The sequence below is a fragment of the Acomys minous genome (assembly GCF_964271855.1).
Source record: "Acomys minous genome assembly, chromosome: 4".
In the NCBI taxonomy this organism is placed as follows: Eukaryota; Metazoa; Chordata; class Mammalia; order Rodentia; family Muridae; genus Acomys; species Acomys minous.
Genome location: NC_140486.1, coordinates 127,146,272 through 127,164,464, shown reverse-complemented (window position 1 = coordinate 127,164,464; position 18,193 = coordinate 127,146,272). Strand labels below are relative to the sequence as shown.

At 47.3% G+C, this 18,193-nt stretch overlaps 1 protein-coding gene across 6 annotated transcripts in view; it reads left to right on the top strand.

The window, feature by feature from the left end:
* The first annotated feature begins 13,126 nt into the window (after positions 1 to 13,126).
* The window catches only part of RALBP1 (ralA binding protein 1), a 36,871-nt gene continuing 31,804 nt past the window's right edge, over positions 13,127 to 18,193 (top strand). Inside the window, exon 1 of one of the 6 annotated variants that reach the window (XM_084778167.1) lies at positions 13,127 to 13,583. The gene's annotated coding sequence lies outside the window, so the exon portion shown is untranslated. Of the gene's footprint in view, positions 13,584 to 13,651; positions 13,803 to 14,135; positions 14,363 to 18,193 lie in introns of those variants that run through there. The other 5 variants (XM_084778166.1, XM_084778169.1, XM_084778170.1 and 2 more) reach the window with 5 other exon arrangements.

Below are 18,193 nucleotides of genomic sequence, written 5' to 3'. Positions count from 1 at the left end.
TTAATCAACAAAAGGCTGGAACGTTGGCCCTGGGGCAATCATATGTCTAGAAATGAGCTCAAGCTGAACTACAGATGGGCTCCTGGCAGTTAGATACAACCAGCATCCCTCAGCAACTTGAGGCATAGGCTCCCTTCCCTCAGAAGGAGTCGTTTCCCCTGCTCTGGCAGAAGGGGCACATATCAAAACCCACGCTGGCCTCTGGGCTTCTTCATTTGCTGCTCACAAGTACTTTTTTTTTTTTTTTAAGATTTATTTATTATGTACACAGCCAGAAGAAAGCCCCAGATCTCATTACAGATGGTTGTGAGCCACCATGTGGGTGCTGGGAATTGAACTCAGGACCTTTGGAAGATCAGCCAGTGCTCTTAACCTCGGAGCCATCTCTTCAGCTCCTTCACAAGTACTTTTTACACAACTTGAAGCATCCGTACTAGCATCCTGGGCCTTCGCACCACCCCAGGCTTCCTCCTTCTCACACAGCCAATTGCCCTCTATATAATAGCAAGGTACCCCTCCCCCCCACCGCCCCTGCTATTTCTTGTATTCTGTCTGTGTCTGTCTGTCTGTCTGTTTGTCTGTCTCTCTTTTTCCCTCCCTCCCTCCCTCCCTCCTCCCTCCCTCCTGCCCGCCGTGTGTTCCCTCTTTAACTATCCTTCCTCTTGTTCTCCAGCCCTATTTTGCTGCTCTCTCTCTTTTCCTATTCCTAGTTTCTCCCACTTTTTTGCCTCTCTTGCAGGTAGACCCGGCCATATCCAGTCTGTTTCATTTCCCCCTCTGCTCTGGACTCTTCCAGGTGTTTGCTGACTGTGCACAGGGTGTGACCCGGAAGCCTTGACTTCACCCACCAGACGGCTTGTGCTTCAACTGTTGCTTTTGTCAGAACATTTTATCATAGCAACAGTAAAGTAACCAAGACAGACACGCAACTAATTGTGGGAAACAGTTTAGCTCTTTAAAGCAGTAGTCCATGAGTCATGTCCTTCCAGATGACGACAGTTGTTGGGCAGAGGGGCTCTCATAGCTGCACGCCAAGCATGATAAGGAAACAATTACCGGAAAGTCTCTAGGCAGAGGCTAGTTAGTGGTTAGTTAACTAGGTTACTCTGATGGGTTAACTTGGGTCTTCACTTAGGCATTGGCTAAGAGTTATACAGTAACCTGGAACACAACCATTAACATTGAGTCGAGTCTTGGTTTTCTTACATAGGAACATAGAACTTTCTAGTCTAATGGCTCCAAAGTAATTATTATTATTATTATTATTATTATTATTATTATTTTTTTTTGGTTTTTCGAGACAGGGTTTCTCTGTGTAGCCTTGGCTGTCCTGGACTCCCTTTGTAGACCAGGCTGACCTCGAACTCACAGCGATCTGCCCGCCTCTGCCTCCCGAGTGCTAGGATTAAAGGCGTGCGCCACCACGCCCGGCTTTCCAAAGTAATTATTATGACAACCTTTATGTGTAAACACTGATTGTCTTTTTAGCACTCCAGTCTCATTGTTGGAAGTGGTTTTGTTTGTTAGGATTGTCTTGGTCTGTTTTGAGACCAGGTGCAGCTTTAGCTGGACTCTAAGTCAGAGAGAACACTGTCTCTGCCCCATGAGTGCTGGGACTGACGGTGTACACCATCATGGCTGGCTGATTCCTACTTGTTTTGTTTTTGTTTTTGTTTCTGTTTTTGAGGGTTTCTCTATGTACCCTTGGCTGTCCTGGACTCACTCTGTAGACCAGGCTGGCCTGGCACTCATCCACCTCCTCTGCCTCCTGAATGCTGGGACTAAAGGCATGCGGCACCACGCCCGGCTGATAATCAACTTTTGAGAAGACAGGGTTTATTGGGGCAGTTGGAGAGGGCCACCATCACACTGCCCTGTCAGCAGCTCATCAAGGTGGGAGTTTGTGGCTAGGGAGTCTGTCACCTAGTGTCCAGGAAGTAAGAGAGGAAGGGACCAGAATTCCAATATTTCAAGGACACAGCCGTGACCTGACTTCCCCCAGCAGAGCCACAGGTTAGAGACTAACCCTTTAACACCCTTGCCTTTGCAGAATATTCCAGAGCCATCTATAACATCCTCTATTTCGTATTGTGCAAGGAGGGAAACACGAGCACATACTTACTGTCCAAATATGGAAAAGCCGTGCTATGGTCTCTTCCCCCGCCTCCTGCCTCCCGTCTCCTGTCCAGGTTTGTCCTGAGCCTGTGCTCTGCTCTGCTCAGTTCGAGACTGCTCCTCCTCGGTTTTCCTTCTCAGTGCTCAAGGCCGCAGATTTTAGTGTTTTCACTAGAACAGAGAGGGATACAACTTCACAAAATAATGGGGTCCTGGGGACCCTCCAGGGAGAGAGGGAAACACACACACACACACACACACACACACACACACACACACACACACTGCTCTGAGGTAGTAGAAGGCACTTAGGGGAGGCAGACAGCAAGGAGCACCCACAGGGGAGGTTGCCATGTGGACCTGAGGGGCACCCACGGGGCCTCTCCCCCTGGGATCAACCTCTCCTCACTTTAGGATCATCTTTTGAAGTTGAGATAATCTGTGTTCCCTTGCCCTCGAGACCCCAGGCGACCTTGGGAGGCCTGAGAGACCCAAGGGATGACACAGGAAGGAGGGAGGGAGGGCCCTGCCTCCTTGGTCCTCCTGCACTCTTCAAGGGGAACTCCAGGACACAAAGAGCAAATGGGGAGACATGCCCCATCCCTACCCAGCATGCCTAAGTGTGAGGGCCTTGGCTTGCTTGTGGGAGGGGAGGAGAGCAAGTGCCCTCGGAAGACTTACACTCATGGGCATCAGGACATGTGCCCCTGAAATCCCAGGGAGACTTTTTAAACTTAAAAATGGAGGCTGGGTAGATATGTGCCTAACAGTCAGGAGTAAGGCCTTAGGTCTGACCCACAGTGTATGTATGAGGGCCTCATTTTATGTGTATTTGAAAGATGAGATTCTATATACTTATTTTAAAACTATATACACAAGCCCAAGTTAACAAGACATAAATCTATCTGTGGTGGTGCACATCTATACTGTCTGAGCTCCCGTGGGGAGCGGAGACGACCACACTGCCCTGGAGGCCAGCAGCCTAGGCCTACAGAGCAAACTCCTGTCCCCTCTCCTCTCTCAAATACGGAAAGCGAAAGTGGATTTCTTTTTTATTTGTTTGCTTGTGGCTTGTTTTGTTTTGTTTTCCAGACAGGATTTCTCTGTGTAGCCTTGGCTGTCCTGGACTTGCTTTGTAGACCAGGCTGGCCTCGAACTCACAGTGATCCACCTGCCTCTGCGTCCCGAGTGCTGGGATTAAAGGGGAACGCCACCCAGGCCTGGCCTGAAAGTGGATTTCTTATGAGTCTACTTTACGTGAAGTTTCTCTTTGTATGCTACAGTTTTCTGTACTGTACGTGTGGATCTGTCTTAATCTTCCAAACACACACTGTATCTTCACAATTAGAAGGCTGTACAAGTGGCTGGTTTAAGGGGTAGGTCCGAGGACCCAAGAGCACAGCAGAGGGCGACTAGAAGACAGCTGTGAGGGCAGCACTGGCAGGCACTTGTCAGGGCCTGCCCTCTAAAAGCCCCTTTGCTGCTAATGGCCCTGCTCTGGGGAGCAATCCCTGCCCCTCCCACATCACGTGACACCAACCTCTAATCTCTGGGAAAGGAGAATTCGAGATGCTCTGGGAAAGCCCCGAGTTCCTTCCCTTTGAAAAGGCTTCCATGCCATTTTAAGTTTACACAGCACAAATCCATCAAACCTTCAAAGACATTTTAAATCATGTTAAGTCCCGTTCCTCTGCTGGGTATGGTGGCTCACTCCTGTGATCCGAGTTCTCGGTCTTGGGAGGATTGCCAGGAGTTCTGGGCCAATCTGAGCTACAAAGGCCAGCGGGGCTACAGTGTGAAGCCCTACACCCCCAAATACGTCAATCAACCAGTTCTCATCCTCTCCTCTTTTATTTCTTTCACTTGTGAGGATCAAAGAAAAACTTCAGAAATGTAGAAGGTCAACTCCATCCAGTTCAGTTCTTTTCTACATGTGTTGCCAAGAAAAATTCCCAGGAGCAGATCTGAGCGGCCATCTGCATGGAAGGGGGCGGGGCGGGGCGGGGCGGGGCGGGGCGGTGGATCATTTCAAGTGTCACTGCTCATCAATGGTTTTGTTCATTTGTTTTTGAGACAGGGTCTCATTAGGTAGTTCTGGCTGTCCTGTAATTCATCATGTAGACTAGGCTGGCCTTGAATGCATTGAGCTCTGCCTGCCTTTGTTCCCCAAGTGCTGGAGTTAAAGTCATATGCCACCTTGCCTGACCAGTACTCCCTTTTGACTTAGTGTATATTTATTGTACGAAGCAGTGAGATTTATTTATATTTCCATACATGTATGTGATGTACTTTGATAACATGTACCCACTATTACTTTCTTCTTTCTTTCCTTCCGTCCTTTTTTCCTTTCCTTTTTTTTTCTTTATCTTTTTTTCTTTTATTTATTTATTTAATTTGGGTTTTTCAAGACAGGATTTTTCTGTGTAGCCCGGGCTGTCCTCACTTTGTAGACCAGGCTGGCCTCGAACTCACAGAGATCCCCCTGCCTCTGCCTCCCAAGTGCTAGGATTACAGGCATGAGCCACTGCACCCTGCTCTCTTTTAGTTTTCTTTCTTTCTTTTGTTCTTTCTTTCTTTCTTTCTTAAGACAGGGTTTCTCTGTGTAGCCTTGGCTGTCCTGGACTCACTCTGTAAACCAGGCTGGCCTCGAACTCACAGAGAACCTCCTGTCTCTGCCTCCTGAGTGCTGGGGATTAAAGGTGTGCACCACCACGCTCAGCGAGATGGTTTCTCAAAGGAAACAAAAAATAAACAATCAAACAGAATTATCATATGACCCAGAAATTCCACTTCTGGGATCCAACAAATGAGAATTAAAGACTCAAACAGATCTTTTTGTTTGTCTTCTTGCTTGCTTGCTCGCTCTTTTGAGATAGGGTCTCGTATATGGAAGGCTGGCCTTGACCTTGCCATGTGGGCAAGGGTGATCCTGAAGGACTGGGGTTCTAGGCATGTGCCACCATGCCGGCCTATAAACGGATATTTGCATCCCAATGCTTGTAGCAGCATGAGGTACGATGGGTGAGGGTAGTGGTGACTCAAATGTCCACTGACAGATGGATAAGTAAAACATGGCATGGACAGTGCAACAGAAGGCAGGTTAGTCTTTACCAAGGAGGAGCGGTGACGGCAGAGCTCGATAGTCCTGCTCATAACAGGAACTTTTTTTTTTAAACTTATCTATTTATTTGTATACAGTGCTCTGCCTGCATGTACACCTGCAGGCCATAAGAGGGCATCAAATCACATTGTAGATGGTTGTGAGCCACCATGTGGTTGCTGGGAATTGAACTCAGGACCTCTGGGAGAGCAGTCAGTGTTCTTAACCTCTGAGCCATCTCTCCAGCCCCCCATAACAGGAACTTTTATCTATCTGTTTCCGTTGTTGTCTTGGAGGCTTACTGTATCCATCTACCAACCTAGGCCTAGTCCTGGAAGCTTCCAGCCTCCGTACAATCTAATGTAGGCCTAGACTGTGGTCAGCTTCTGAGACGTACTGCTTAGTAAGCTCACCCTTGTTCTTACTGAGCTCTGGGCTGGCTGCTTCAACTCAGCTGTTCTGGCTCAAACTCCTCTCTGAACTAACTATACAATCTAGCTTTTCTCTCAGCCTCTGAATTGTTCTGCTTGGCCTCAAACTAAGTCCAGCAATCTGTTCTAATCTTCTGGCTCCTTCTCCTGTGTCCTCACCTGTGTCTGGGTTGTTCTCTCATTCATTTTCTCTCTGTAAAACTCTCCTGGTGAAACAGCCCCTCCTTCTCTGCTTTGTCCCTGTAATAGCTTCCCTTTCCTCTCTCTTCTTGCGACAGTTGGGAGTATCCGATTCTGTCAAATCTTCTCTGATCGTCTTTTCTGCCACTCAGTTAGACATCACTTTCAAACATGGCTGCTCCGTCCACAAACTAACTTTACCTTCATTGTTTGGGATTCAAGGCTGTATCACCACCCTGGACCTCAGCTTTTCTTTACTTGATTCATGCTCTACATGAGGCCCACACTGAATTCAGATCTGCTTGCCTCTGTCTCCTGGATTAAAGGCGTGTTTGTTTTTGTTTTTGTTTTTTCGAGACAGGGTTTCTCTGTGTAGCCTTGGCTGTTCTGGACTAACTTTGTAGACCAAGCTGGCCTCAAATTCACAGCAATCCGCCTGCCTCTGCCTTCTGGTATTCCAGCCAGAACACACACCTAGAAGGTCTTTGGATGTGATCTCTCTTTGTTCTGGATTAAAATTCCTCTACACCTACTACTTGAGAGTCTGAGGCAAGAGAGACCAGCTTGAACAGCCCAGTAAGAATTTAACACTGACACCTGAAAAGGTGGGGCTAGGACTAGTCACTTGCTTGCCGTACGTGAGGCTGCGGGTTTGAGACTCAAAGCCTTCTACAGAAGGAAGGGAACCCTGCTGTTGTGTCACGTGCTTGCATCTCGAAGGCGTTAGGCTACATTCTAGAACCTGGCAAGTAGACGAAGGAAAGCAGAGACACGAAGGTAAACAGTATGTGAACGCCTCTTCCGTACGGTGCACGGCAGTAAGACTAACAGACGGGATGATGGTCCACTGTGCCTGGAGAGACAGGCAGGAGGGTTGAGCCAGCTCTGGACTACAGCTGGTGAGCTCTACACTACAACATGGGTCTGATTAGCGGCCTTGACCGTCACTCCTAAAAGCGGTTAAAGCGCTGGGATTTTTTTGTTTTGTTTTTTTGTTTTTGTTTTTCAAGACTGGGTTTCTCTGTGTAGCCTTAGCTGGCCTAGACTTACTTTGTAGACCAGGCTGGCCTTGATCTCACAGCGATCCACCAGCCTCTGCCTCCCAAGTGCTAGGATTAAAGGCGTGCGCCACCACCGCCCAGCCAAGCGCTGTTTTTTTTTTTTTAATGACTTATTTTATTTGTGTGGCTGTCTTGCCTGCATGTATGTCTGTGTGAGGGTGTTGGGTCCCCTGGAACTGGAGTTACAGACAGTTAGTTGCAAGCTGTCATGTGGGTGCTGGGAATTGAACTCAGGACCTCTGGAAGAGCAGCCAGTGCTCTTAACAGTTGAGGTATCTCTCCAGCCCAAGCGCTAAGTTTTATGTTATTCTATTTTAGGTTTTTCACTGGGCGGTTGTTTGTTTGCATTTGTTTTTTTCAGACAAGGATTTTCTATGTATCCATGGCTGGCCTGGAACTCACAGTGTAGCCTAGGTTGACCTCAAACTCTTAGAGATCTACTTGCCTCTGCCTCCCAAGTGCTGGGATTAAAATTATGCACCACCATGCTGGCCCATGGTTTTGTTTTGTTTTTGTTTTTTAAGACAGGGCTTCTCTGTGTAGCCTTGGCTGTCCTGGACTCACTTTGTAGACCAGGCTGGCCTCGAACTCACAGCGATCTGCCTGCCCCTGCCTCCAGAGTGCTGGGATGAAAGGCGAGTGCTGTCGCGCCTGGCCCTGGCCCATGTTATTCCATAGTTTAATACAATCAAAAAGCAGGGAAGCACCTGGGTCTAGGATAGCCGAAGATACACAGAGAAACCAGGTCTCTGTTTCGTTTTAATCCCAGGTGTGGGATACGGAGGCTGCTCCAGTTTGTCCACAGCTGATAACTGCCTCCTGAGAGGACACGTGATGTTTGTCAGCTGTGAACTACCTCAGGCAGGGGCGTGGTCTTTGCCAGGGGGATAAAAGACAAACCTAGAGAATGACTGGGGCCTCTGAGAAAGAAGCAGGCTGCTGGTGCTCCCCCCTGCTGCTCCTGGCTGCTGTTGATGCAGTGTGAGGAGAAGTTGGAGATGTCTTAAAATGAGGATTGGACTTGCCCAAGGGAGCTGAAGACCCTAAACAGCAGGAAGCAGCTAAGGAAACCACGCCCCCCTCTCCTCACTAATCTCCCTAACCCTCCCTTGTGGTGAGGTGTTGGAAGGGATTGGGGTGTAGTAGGGAGAAAGATTTAAGGAACCCAAAATAATAGTTGGTTAAACTGGGCGTGGTGGCGCACGCCTTTAATCCCAGCACTCAGGAGGCAGAAGCAGGTGGATCTCTGTGAGTTCGAGGCCAGCCTGGTCTACAAAGTGAATCCAGGACAGCCAAGGCTACACAGAGAAACCCTGTCTCGAAAAACCAAAAGACAAAAATTGGCTAAAAGTACGCCAACAAAAGAAAGCAGGGAAGCAAAAGGAATACTTTTCAATTATAAACATGTTAACAAAGAGCACAAAAATGATAATTTTCCAAATTTTCAACAATATATTCTTCTCTAGACTTATACCCTACATTTGTATGATTATGATTCTTACTAGTATATCAAATTATCACTGTTTCTGGCTGGAGAGATGGCTCAGAGGTTAAGAGTACTGCCTGCTCTACCAAAAGTCCTGAGTTCAATTCCCAGCAACCACATGGTGGCTCACAACCATCTATAATTAGATCTGGTGCCCTCTTCTGGCTTGCAGGCAGACATGCAAGCAAAAGACTGTAAACATAAATTAAGAAATTGCTCTTCCAGAGGTCCTGACTTCAATTCCCAGCAACAACATGGTGGCACATAACCATCTATTGTGAGATCTGGTTCCTTCTTCTGGTGTGCAAGTGTACATGCAGGCAGAGCACTGTATATGTAATAATAAATAAATCTTTAAAAAAACAAACCAAAACATGAATACTGGATGCTCTTCCAGAGGACTAGAATTCAATTCCCAGCATCCTCATGGTGGCTTACACCATATGTAATTCCAGTATCAGGGGATCTGATGTCCTCTTCTGTCTCCTTAGGCATTTCATGTATGAGATGCACATACATTCGTGGAGACAAACACCCATTCACATAAAAATAAACAAGCAAAAAAAATTTTTTTAACCCACAATGCTAATAGAGAAAATACAGTGAAAGATAAAGTTTGGTTTCTCACATATGGAGAAAAATGGACCACTTTCAACAATGTATGATTTACAGCCAGGTATGGTGGCAACACTCCTTTAATCCCAGCATTCGGGAGACAGAGGCAGGTGGATCGATGTGAGTTCAAGGCCAGCCTGGTCTACAAAGTGGGTCCAGGACAGCCAAGGCTACACAGAGAGACCCTGTCTCGGGAAAACAAAACACAATGTATGATTTCCAAAACAACAAAATAGCAGTTGAACCCTCCTTTTGACCTACTTTTAATGCCACAATACTAATACATTTCAATCTAATCTTTTCTCATTTAAGGAAATGTTTCAATATTATGAAATTTTGTGGGGATAATTGTTTTAGATTATAATACATCATTTCCCCCTTTCCTTTTCTCCCTCTAAACCTTACTATGTACCTTCTCATAAATCATTTTTAAAATCGAAGTATAGCAGAAGGTTTATTTATTTATTTATTTTTAGTTTTTCGAGACAGGGTTTCTCTGTGTTATCTTGGCTGTCCTGGACTTGCTTTGTAGATCAGGCTTGTCTGGAACTCACAATGATCCACCTGCCTCTGCCTCCCGAGTGCTGGGATTACAGGTGTGGGCCACCACGCCCGACACTATAGCAGAAGCCTTGATGAAAGAAGTATCTGAGTCCTCCTTGCCCTAAACCTCCCCTGGAGCATCACGTTGTTTCTAGTCTCTTGGCAGTTAGGTTATAATCTAGAGCATCCTTTTTAGATTGGGTAGTCATTATCATTTCTTGTCTAGAAGATGGTTTAACTCACACAAATGCCTTTTTCTTCTTTTTAAAAGTCATTCTAGCTCTTTTTATGGTTTGAAATAACACTTCTATTTCAGGCTTCTAGCTTATGATTCATTAACTTTAGCTCCATTTAAAAAATTTTTTTTTTTTTTCTGAGACAGGGTTTTGCTGTGTAGCCTTCGCTGTCCTGGGCTTAGTTTTCATGTTGAATTTCTCTGTCACTGACTTTCTCATCGAAGCTGCCAGATTTCTTCCCCGGCTCCTGCATTGATGTCCTTGCTTCATTTACTTACTTGATCCTCTTTGAGTCATTGTTAATTTTAGGCATGCGCCACCACACTCGGCTACGACTCTCAGTTTTGTTTGGAGATCTTAGTGCACAGCCTTCTCTTTCTCTTTCTCTTTTATTTTTATTATTATTTTTTCTATTTTTGGTTTTTCAAGACAGGGTTTCTCTGTATAGCCTTGGCTGCCCTGGACTCACTTTGTAGACCAGGCTGGCCTTGAACTCACAGCAATCCACCTGCCTCTGCCTCCTGAGTGCTGTTCTCTTTTTTAAAGAATTAATATTTACGCATTTATTTGCACAGCCTTCTCTTGAAGGCACAACTCCCATTACACCTAAGTAAGCAGAAGTCACAGTAATGGCTACAATGCAACACAACAACATATTGTGACTAGTGCTGACTGCTATCCCACCAATGATGCAGGAAATGGCAACAACACAGAGAAGCTGTGGACTTAAATATCATGCAGAATAAATTAATAGTAGTTGATTGGTATAAAGGCAGAGGCAGGCAGATCTCTGAGGCTAGCCTGGTCTACAAAGTGAGTCCAGGACAGACAAAGCTACACGGAGAAACCTTGTCTTGAAAAAGACCAAAAAATAAAAATAAAAATAAAAATAAATAGGGGGATATAAAAAGTGTGTTTGCCAGCCAGGGCTACAGAGAGACCCTGTCTCGAAAAACCAAAAAAAAAAAAAAAAAAAAAAGAAAAAAGAAAAAGTGTGTTTGCATGTGCATGATGAGTGTGATGAGTGTGATGTGGCAGAAGTGCTGGGTTAGGGGAAGGAAGCTTCCTGCTTCTCTCACGTGGCTAATTAGCTGGTAGATAGAAGTGTCAATACCTGGGAAGAAGCTGAATTGATTTTACAGAAAGTGATTATACATTCGGCTGTCACAGATCACGGATGTTAATAGAGGTTATGAGACTTTTAGGACAGGACTAAATACTTTCTCCTTGTAGAGCACTGGTTTGTTGTTTTAATTTGCCAGTAGGGCCCAGCAATTGTTTATTATCAAGCCTATAATTATTATTATTACAACAGTATTTTCTAACCCGCTGGCAATCAATCAAAATACAGACACCTGTTATATTTTAAGTCAGCCTTAGTTAACCTGGGGCAGGGCAGATATCAGTCTCCTAAACTATTTCCTATAGTGGGGCAATCCCATGCCATCTGTTTCTAGTAACTTCTATCAAGCTACCTCCCATCCATAATCCCATATACTTGTTAATGTTCTTCATCTGGGCCAATTCTCCATCCACGCTGGCCACGTGCTTCTCCTCCATCCAACCCATGATGGCGACACCTCCTACCTCTCTCTTCTCCTCTGGTCTCTCTCCTTATCTTTTTTCTGCCCAAGATTCTCTCTGTCTTTCTCTAAGCCCGGGAACTTTAGCCCCGCCCATCTCATTTGCCCTGCTCACTTGTGAGGGCTTTTTATTAATTAGCATCAAAATGCATCAGGCCATCCTCCAACAGTGGTTCTCAACCCCTTGGGGGCCAAACGGCCCTTTCACAGGGGTCACCATCACAGGGGTCACCGTCACAGGGGTCCCCATCACAGGGGTCACTGTCACAGGGGTCACCATCGGGAAACAGGGACATTGACACTGCGATTCATAACAATAGCAAAAGTACACTTGTGAAGTAGCAGCAATAGATGTATGGCTGGGGGTCACGACACCGTTGGGGACTGTTTGGGTCACAGTGCTTGCAAGGACAAGAGCCACAGCTGGAGAGCAACAGCTCTGTGCGCTTCACGTTCACTCTGGCTCTTTATCCTCAGTCCTATGAGGGTGATGCAAGTCAGTCCATTCGTGTCATAGCTCAAGAATGCTCGTCTTAGAAAACCCTGGCCTCATGCCGGAGCTGGAGCCCAGTGGCAGAAAGTTCAACTGTCGCCTGTAAGGCCCTAGGTTCAACCTGTAGAATTGCAAAAAACTAACAAAACCAACCTTTTTTTTTTTTCCTCTGTGTAGCCTTGGCTGTCCAAAACTTGCTTTGTAGACCAGGCTGGCCTTGAACTCACAGCAAGGCATGAGCCATCACACTTGGCTCAAAACCAACATTTTAATAATGGGCTGCAGACATCCCCACCCCCCAGCTTTTGTTCTAGAACACACTGTATTGGTTTGATATTGTTGTAATTATTATTATTACTTTTATTATTATTACTTTATTATTATTATTATTATTATTATTATTATTATTATTATTATTATTATTATTACAGAGTTTCTCTGGGTAGCCCTGACTGTCCTGGGCTCTAAAGACTAGGTGGTCTCGAACTCACAGAGATCTACCTGCCTCTGCCTCCCAAGTGTTGGGATAAAAGGCATGTGCCACAACCAACTGATCTGGTTTGACATTATTAACTTCATCCTCTCCCTGAATTCTCACCTGTTTAGCTTTTCCCTGGAAGGAGACAAAATGGTTCCTACATTTGCAGAATGTAGTTCACTGAAATAGTTCACTGTACCAGAAAAGAAAGGAAGTTTCAGTTTAATAGAAGCCTATTGTGGGTTTGTTGGTTCTGGTTGGACACGACGACTATTTCTAAAACAGTTTCCAGAGGAAATGGTTGTTTGGTGCCACTCAAGTGGGAGAAGAAAAGTGCTGAGATACAGCCAATAAATATGTTTATATTTGTACTTCCATTAACAAAAGTGAGTAATAAAAAGTGCGCATAGGTTATCAGGCACCAGCTCATTCACTTAGGCTCACAAAACATAGCACTTAAGGATCTGCATAGATTATGGCTCAGGGAGGCTTCCCGCTGACAGCTCTTGATTTTTCTGTGTTCTCCATCTCTCTGCTTTCGGCCTCCTTCACTTCCACACAGCGGACAGGCCACGTGATGTTACAGTAAATATGACCACCCGCAATTACTCAGTAAAAACGGCCTCTTCTCCCCACCCCACTATTCTGCGTTCCTTGGCCAAATCAGCACAATTTGCGTTCACACGAGGTCATCTCCCGTGGAGGCTGTTTTATTGCTACAAGGGCTCAGGGAAGGTTCCTCTAGGACTCAGTGTTCCACTGAGGGGGACTCTTTTGTACAGGGATCGACTTGTCCTATTTGAGGAAAAGATGGCTTGAGAGCATAGTACACGACGGATCACAGCGATGGATGTAAATAGGCAACCAAGTTCTAGAATGTGGCTCTTGGGAACGCAAGTGATCGCTTAGAATCCCTCGCTAGGAGTCCCATCTCCCTTCTGACTGTCGACATTGTAAAACCAGGATACTTCAAAAGACGGCTGCTTTTCACGGTTCGACAAGCACCGGCGAACACTCTTTCCAGCCTCCGTGGGCACGTTCAGCTGTTTCTGTTTGTGAGCTGAACGTGACGCGGTGCGGCTCTAACTCGGGCGTTGATTGCTAAGTGCTGGGGCAAGCCGGTGGGAGACAGCGGTTCCGCCGCCGCCGCGAACCATCACTCTCGGGGGGTCCAAAGGACCGCGGGGCGCAGGCCCCAGAGCATCCTTTCTCCAACCCCCAAGGCAAGAATTCTTTAGACGAAGATTCCCCACCCACAGAAGGCCAGTAAGGTGCTCCGCCCAGAGGCGGGGTGGGCGGGCAGCCCAGGCCGGTTTAACTGGTTGGAACCAATCAAGTACGCAGACGCTGGGGTGGGGGGCGAGGAAAAAGTGTCACTTTTGGTAGCTGCGGACACCAAGCCAGAGCTTGGGGCGGAAAGCGCTTTCTTTCCTCCACGGCTCTGTATGGTTCCCTAACTGTTTCCACTGGGGTTCACTCAGGTACGTGTGTGTGTGTGTGTGTGTGTGTGTGTGTGTGTGTGTGTTACTCGGTCCCCGGGACACTGCGCAGGCGCCTGCAGAGCCTTAGCGCTTGGCGCGTCCTCTCGCGGGTTCCCCGGCTCCCCAGCGAGTTCCAGCCCGGGGGTGGGGGGGCGGCGCGATGCTTTCTGGGTGTTGTGGTTTATATCCTAGACAAGGTCCTTCCAGTTGTGGGGTGCAGGGGTTACTAGCACTACAACTCCCGGCGTGCCCCGCGCGAGGGCACGGGGGCGTTTGCCCAGGACAGCCCTTGCCATCAGAGCCTAGAATCCGAGGACCCGGGAAGCCGGCTGCCGCGGGAGGAGGGCGTGCGCGTGCGCGCTGGGCCGGCTCGTCCTGTTCTGTCCCAATCATTGTAAACAGGCGGAGGCTGGGCGGGGTGGGAATGGGGCTCCCGCGGCCCGCCGGGGGGGCAGCGCTGGAGGCGGCGGTCGTGGCGGCGGCGTGAGAGCGAGGAGGAGGAGGCGGCGGCGGCGGCGGCTGCTGCAGCGGAGCGGACGGTCGCTCGGCGGCAGGCACCGGTCAGTGGCAGGGAACGGTCGCTCGCGGGGGGCCGCGGCGCTGCGGCGCGGTGCCCGTGGGAGCCGCCTCGCGCCCGGCCTCGCGCCTGTCATGCAGCGTGCTGGGCACGGGATCCCCGGCTGGGCATCGGAGTTGGGGGTGGGTGGGGGGCGTGGCAGCCGCGCCGGGTGTTCTCAGGGAAGGCTTCGTCCCCCACCACCTTGCTCCTTTGGGGTGGGTCACGCTGCCGGCGGGACGGGCCTCCTTGGGTCACCCGTGTATGTCCGGTGCTGCTGCTGGAGCCAGGGGCGAGTTGGGAACGGAGCTGGTTCCTGGGAGCTTCCAGGCCGCGGGGCTTCTCCTCGAGCCACACCTGGCCGAGCTCGCCGGGAGACCCGCCTCACTCAGCCTTCCGGTGCGGGAGTCGCACCTGGCTGGCCCACCTGGCTCCGTGCAGCGCCCGGTGTGATCGGGGAACAGCTCCTGCTGTTGCCCGCAGAAGGCGTTGCGCAGCGGGGCGCTTCTGGTTGCAGTGGTCCCTGTCGTTGCAGGTTTTAGTGGACATGGACGGCCAGGTTTGGAGTTGTGAACTCCATTCTCAGTGTTATTTTCAAGTGTTTTCGTGCCGGAATGTTCTTAATCGAGGGCAGCTTTCTTTTCCGTCTTTTAAAATATGTCGTTGTGAAACAGGTTTGACAAAATATTCCACTTCTCAGGCTTCTGAAGTTTGGAGATCATTACAAGCGTTCTTCCAGAGAAACAGCGTGTGTAACCCCCAGGGTTTCCTACGGTTCTGGAAGATCCCTCGTTGGAGGTCTGTGCTTGTGACAGAAGTGCTAAAGTGTGGGTACTGCCCAGCCTCAGCAGCGTTAATGGAGTGGGTATAGGCTAACGCTGTGGTGGTGCTTTGCGTGGCATCCTACTGCACTTGGCAGTTATTTACAAGATATTTAAGTGATGATAAGGAATAGTCCAGGTTGACAGCACTTATAAAGGAAACAAGACCGTGAATGAGAACGGTCACGTCACTCTCTGTAGGAATTACCTTGCTGACGTCAAGATCCTGAGTGTCTTCCTGGAAATGAGTAATTACCGACATCGGTGTTGTCATTAATAGGAGTCTGGAGTCAGCAGTGTGGTTCCCATTTTTCAGAGTGTCTCATAGATCTATAAGAGGTAGGTTAATTTAATAGGTAGGCGATGGTAGCCCACGCCTTTAATCCCAGACACACTGGAGACAGAGGAAGGCAGATCTCTGAGTTCGAGGCCAACCTGGTCTACACAGTGAGTTTCAGGACAGCCAAAAAGCTACACAAAGGAACCTGGTCTCAAAAACAAAACAAAACAAACAAACAAACAAAAACCCCAAATAACTGAATTTGCTTTTTTTTTTTTTCCGAGACAGGGTTTCTCTGTGTAGCCTTGGCTGTTCTGGACTCACTTTGTAGACCAGGCTGGCCTTGAACTCACAGCGATCCACCTGCCTCTGCCTCCCAAGTACTGGGATTAAAGGCATGCGCCACCACGCCCGGCCTTTGCTGTCTTTTCAAAAGGTGGCTTCTCAATAGAATTTGCAGGAACCATCTTCCTCATAATTTAGAAAGACAGAAGTGATATTTTAGAAAGTGTGCACTGGGGCTGGAGACATGGCTCACTGGCTAAGAGGTTTGCTGCACTTAGTAACCACATCAGGTCCAGCTTCTCAGAAACCCAGCACCTCAGGTATCCACAGGCAACATAATTAAAGTAATTACAATGAAAAATAATTAGAAATTAAATAATTAAAATAATACAAAATTTAAAAAGCAAATATTAACTTTATTTTGTACAGTTAGATTTGCAGTTGATTGCTTGGCAAGAAGTGAGTACGTCCAGAGCATCATCCCAAAGGGGCAGTGGCGGCGGCTGCTGCTGCTCTTCTTCTTCTTCTTCTTTCTTCTTCTTCCTCCTTCTGCTCTTCTTCCTCTTCTTCTTCTTCTTTTGTCTTTTTGAGACAGGGTTTCTCTGTATAGCTTTGGATGACCTGGACTCACTTTGTAGACCAGGCTGGTCTTGAACTCACAGTGATCCACCTGCCTCTGCCTCCCGAGTGCTGGGATTAAAGGCGTGTGCCACCATGCCCGGCTGTGTGTGTGTGTGTGTGTGTGTGTGTGTGTGTGTGTGTATTTTTAAAGATTTATTTGTTATGTATATAGTATTCTGCCCGCATGTGTATCTGCAGGCCAGAAGAGGACACCAGATCTCATTGTAGATGGTTGTGAGCCATCATATGGTTGCTGGGAATTGAACTCAGGACCTTTGGAAGAGCAGACAATACTCTTAACCTCTGAGCCATCTCTCCAGCCCCTGTATTTTTATTTTATGCCACCATGCTCGGCTGTATATTTTTATTTTATGTGTGGGTGCTTTGCCTGCTTGTATGTCTGTGCGCCATATATGTGCTTGGTGCCCTTGGAGGCCAGAGAGGGCATTGGGTCCTCTGGAACTGGAGTTGCCTTGCTGCTGCTGGGAACCGGACCTGGGTTCTCAGAAGAGCAGCCAGTGCTCCTAACTGCTGAGCCATCTTCCAGGACACATGCTGTGTTGATTATTCTAGCTTTGTAGTACTTTTTTAAGATCAGGAAAAATGAGTTCTTCAGTTTTGTTCCTTTTGTTTTTTCTTTCAATTTTTGGTTATTATTGCTACTATTGGCCCCTTGTAAATTCACAGGAAAGTGAGCATCAGTTTCTGCAAAGAAGGCCATGGCATTTTATTAGGAATTCCATTGAATCTGACTGACTGTGCAAAGGTGTGACTGTGCATACCATTGCTGTCTTTTTTTTTTTTTTTTTTTGAGACAGGGTCTCTCTGTGTTAGCCTTGGCTGTCCTGGTCTCACTTTGTAGACCAGGCTAGCCTCGAACTCACAACGATCCATCTGCCTCTGCCTCCCGAGTGCTGGGATTACAGGCGTGCGCCACCACGTCCAGTTACCATTGCTGTCTTGACTGTGAAGCTGTTTCTTTCTTTCTTTTTTTTCCAAGACAGGGTCTCTCTGTGTAGCCTTGGCTGTCCTGGACTCGATTTGTAGACCAGGTTGACTTCAAACTTACAGCGACCGGCCTGCCTCTGCCTCCCTCTGCCTCCCAAGTGCTGGGATTAAAGGCGTGCGCCACCATGCCCAGCTTGTGAAGCTGTTTCTTATGGGGCTAAGTTCCCATAAATCAATTATAAAAAATTATTTAAGGCAAAAATACACTTAATATGCTTTGAATACTTGTAGTCAGGGTTTCATAAATTCAAATACTCCTTGATTTATAATAAAATTATTTCTGGATAAACCCACATAAAGCCAAAAAAAAAATTCTATTAACAAGGATATCTCTCATGAGCTGTGTATAGTTTCTTCCGGCAGTGCTTTGTATTTACTACCATGGTTAAACTTATTTTTGCTTACTCTTTTGAATAGTGTTATCATCATCATCATCATCATCATCATTATTATTATTTTGTTTTTTTTTTTTTGGAGACATTGTTCCTCTATGTAGCCCAGATGTCCTGGAACTTGCTTTGTAGACCAGGTTGGCCTCAAACTCACAGAGAATCACCTGCCTCTGCCTCCTGAGTGCTGGGATCAAAGTCATGCACCACCACGCCCTCCTTTTGTATATTATTGCAAATGAAAGTGTTAGCTGGGTGTGGTGGTGCACACTTTTAATCCTAGCACTTGAGAGGTAGAGGCAGGTCCATTGCTGTGAGTTCGAGGCCAGCCTGGTCTACAAAGTGACTTCAGGACAGCCAAAAAAGAAAAAAAAAAGTGTTTTACATCATTTTTTGGTGATGTTCGTTGTTAAATGTCTGTCCATTACTAA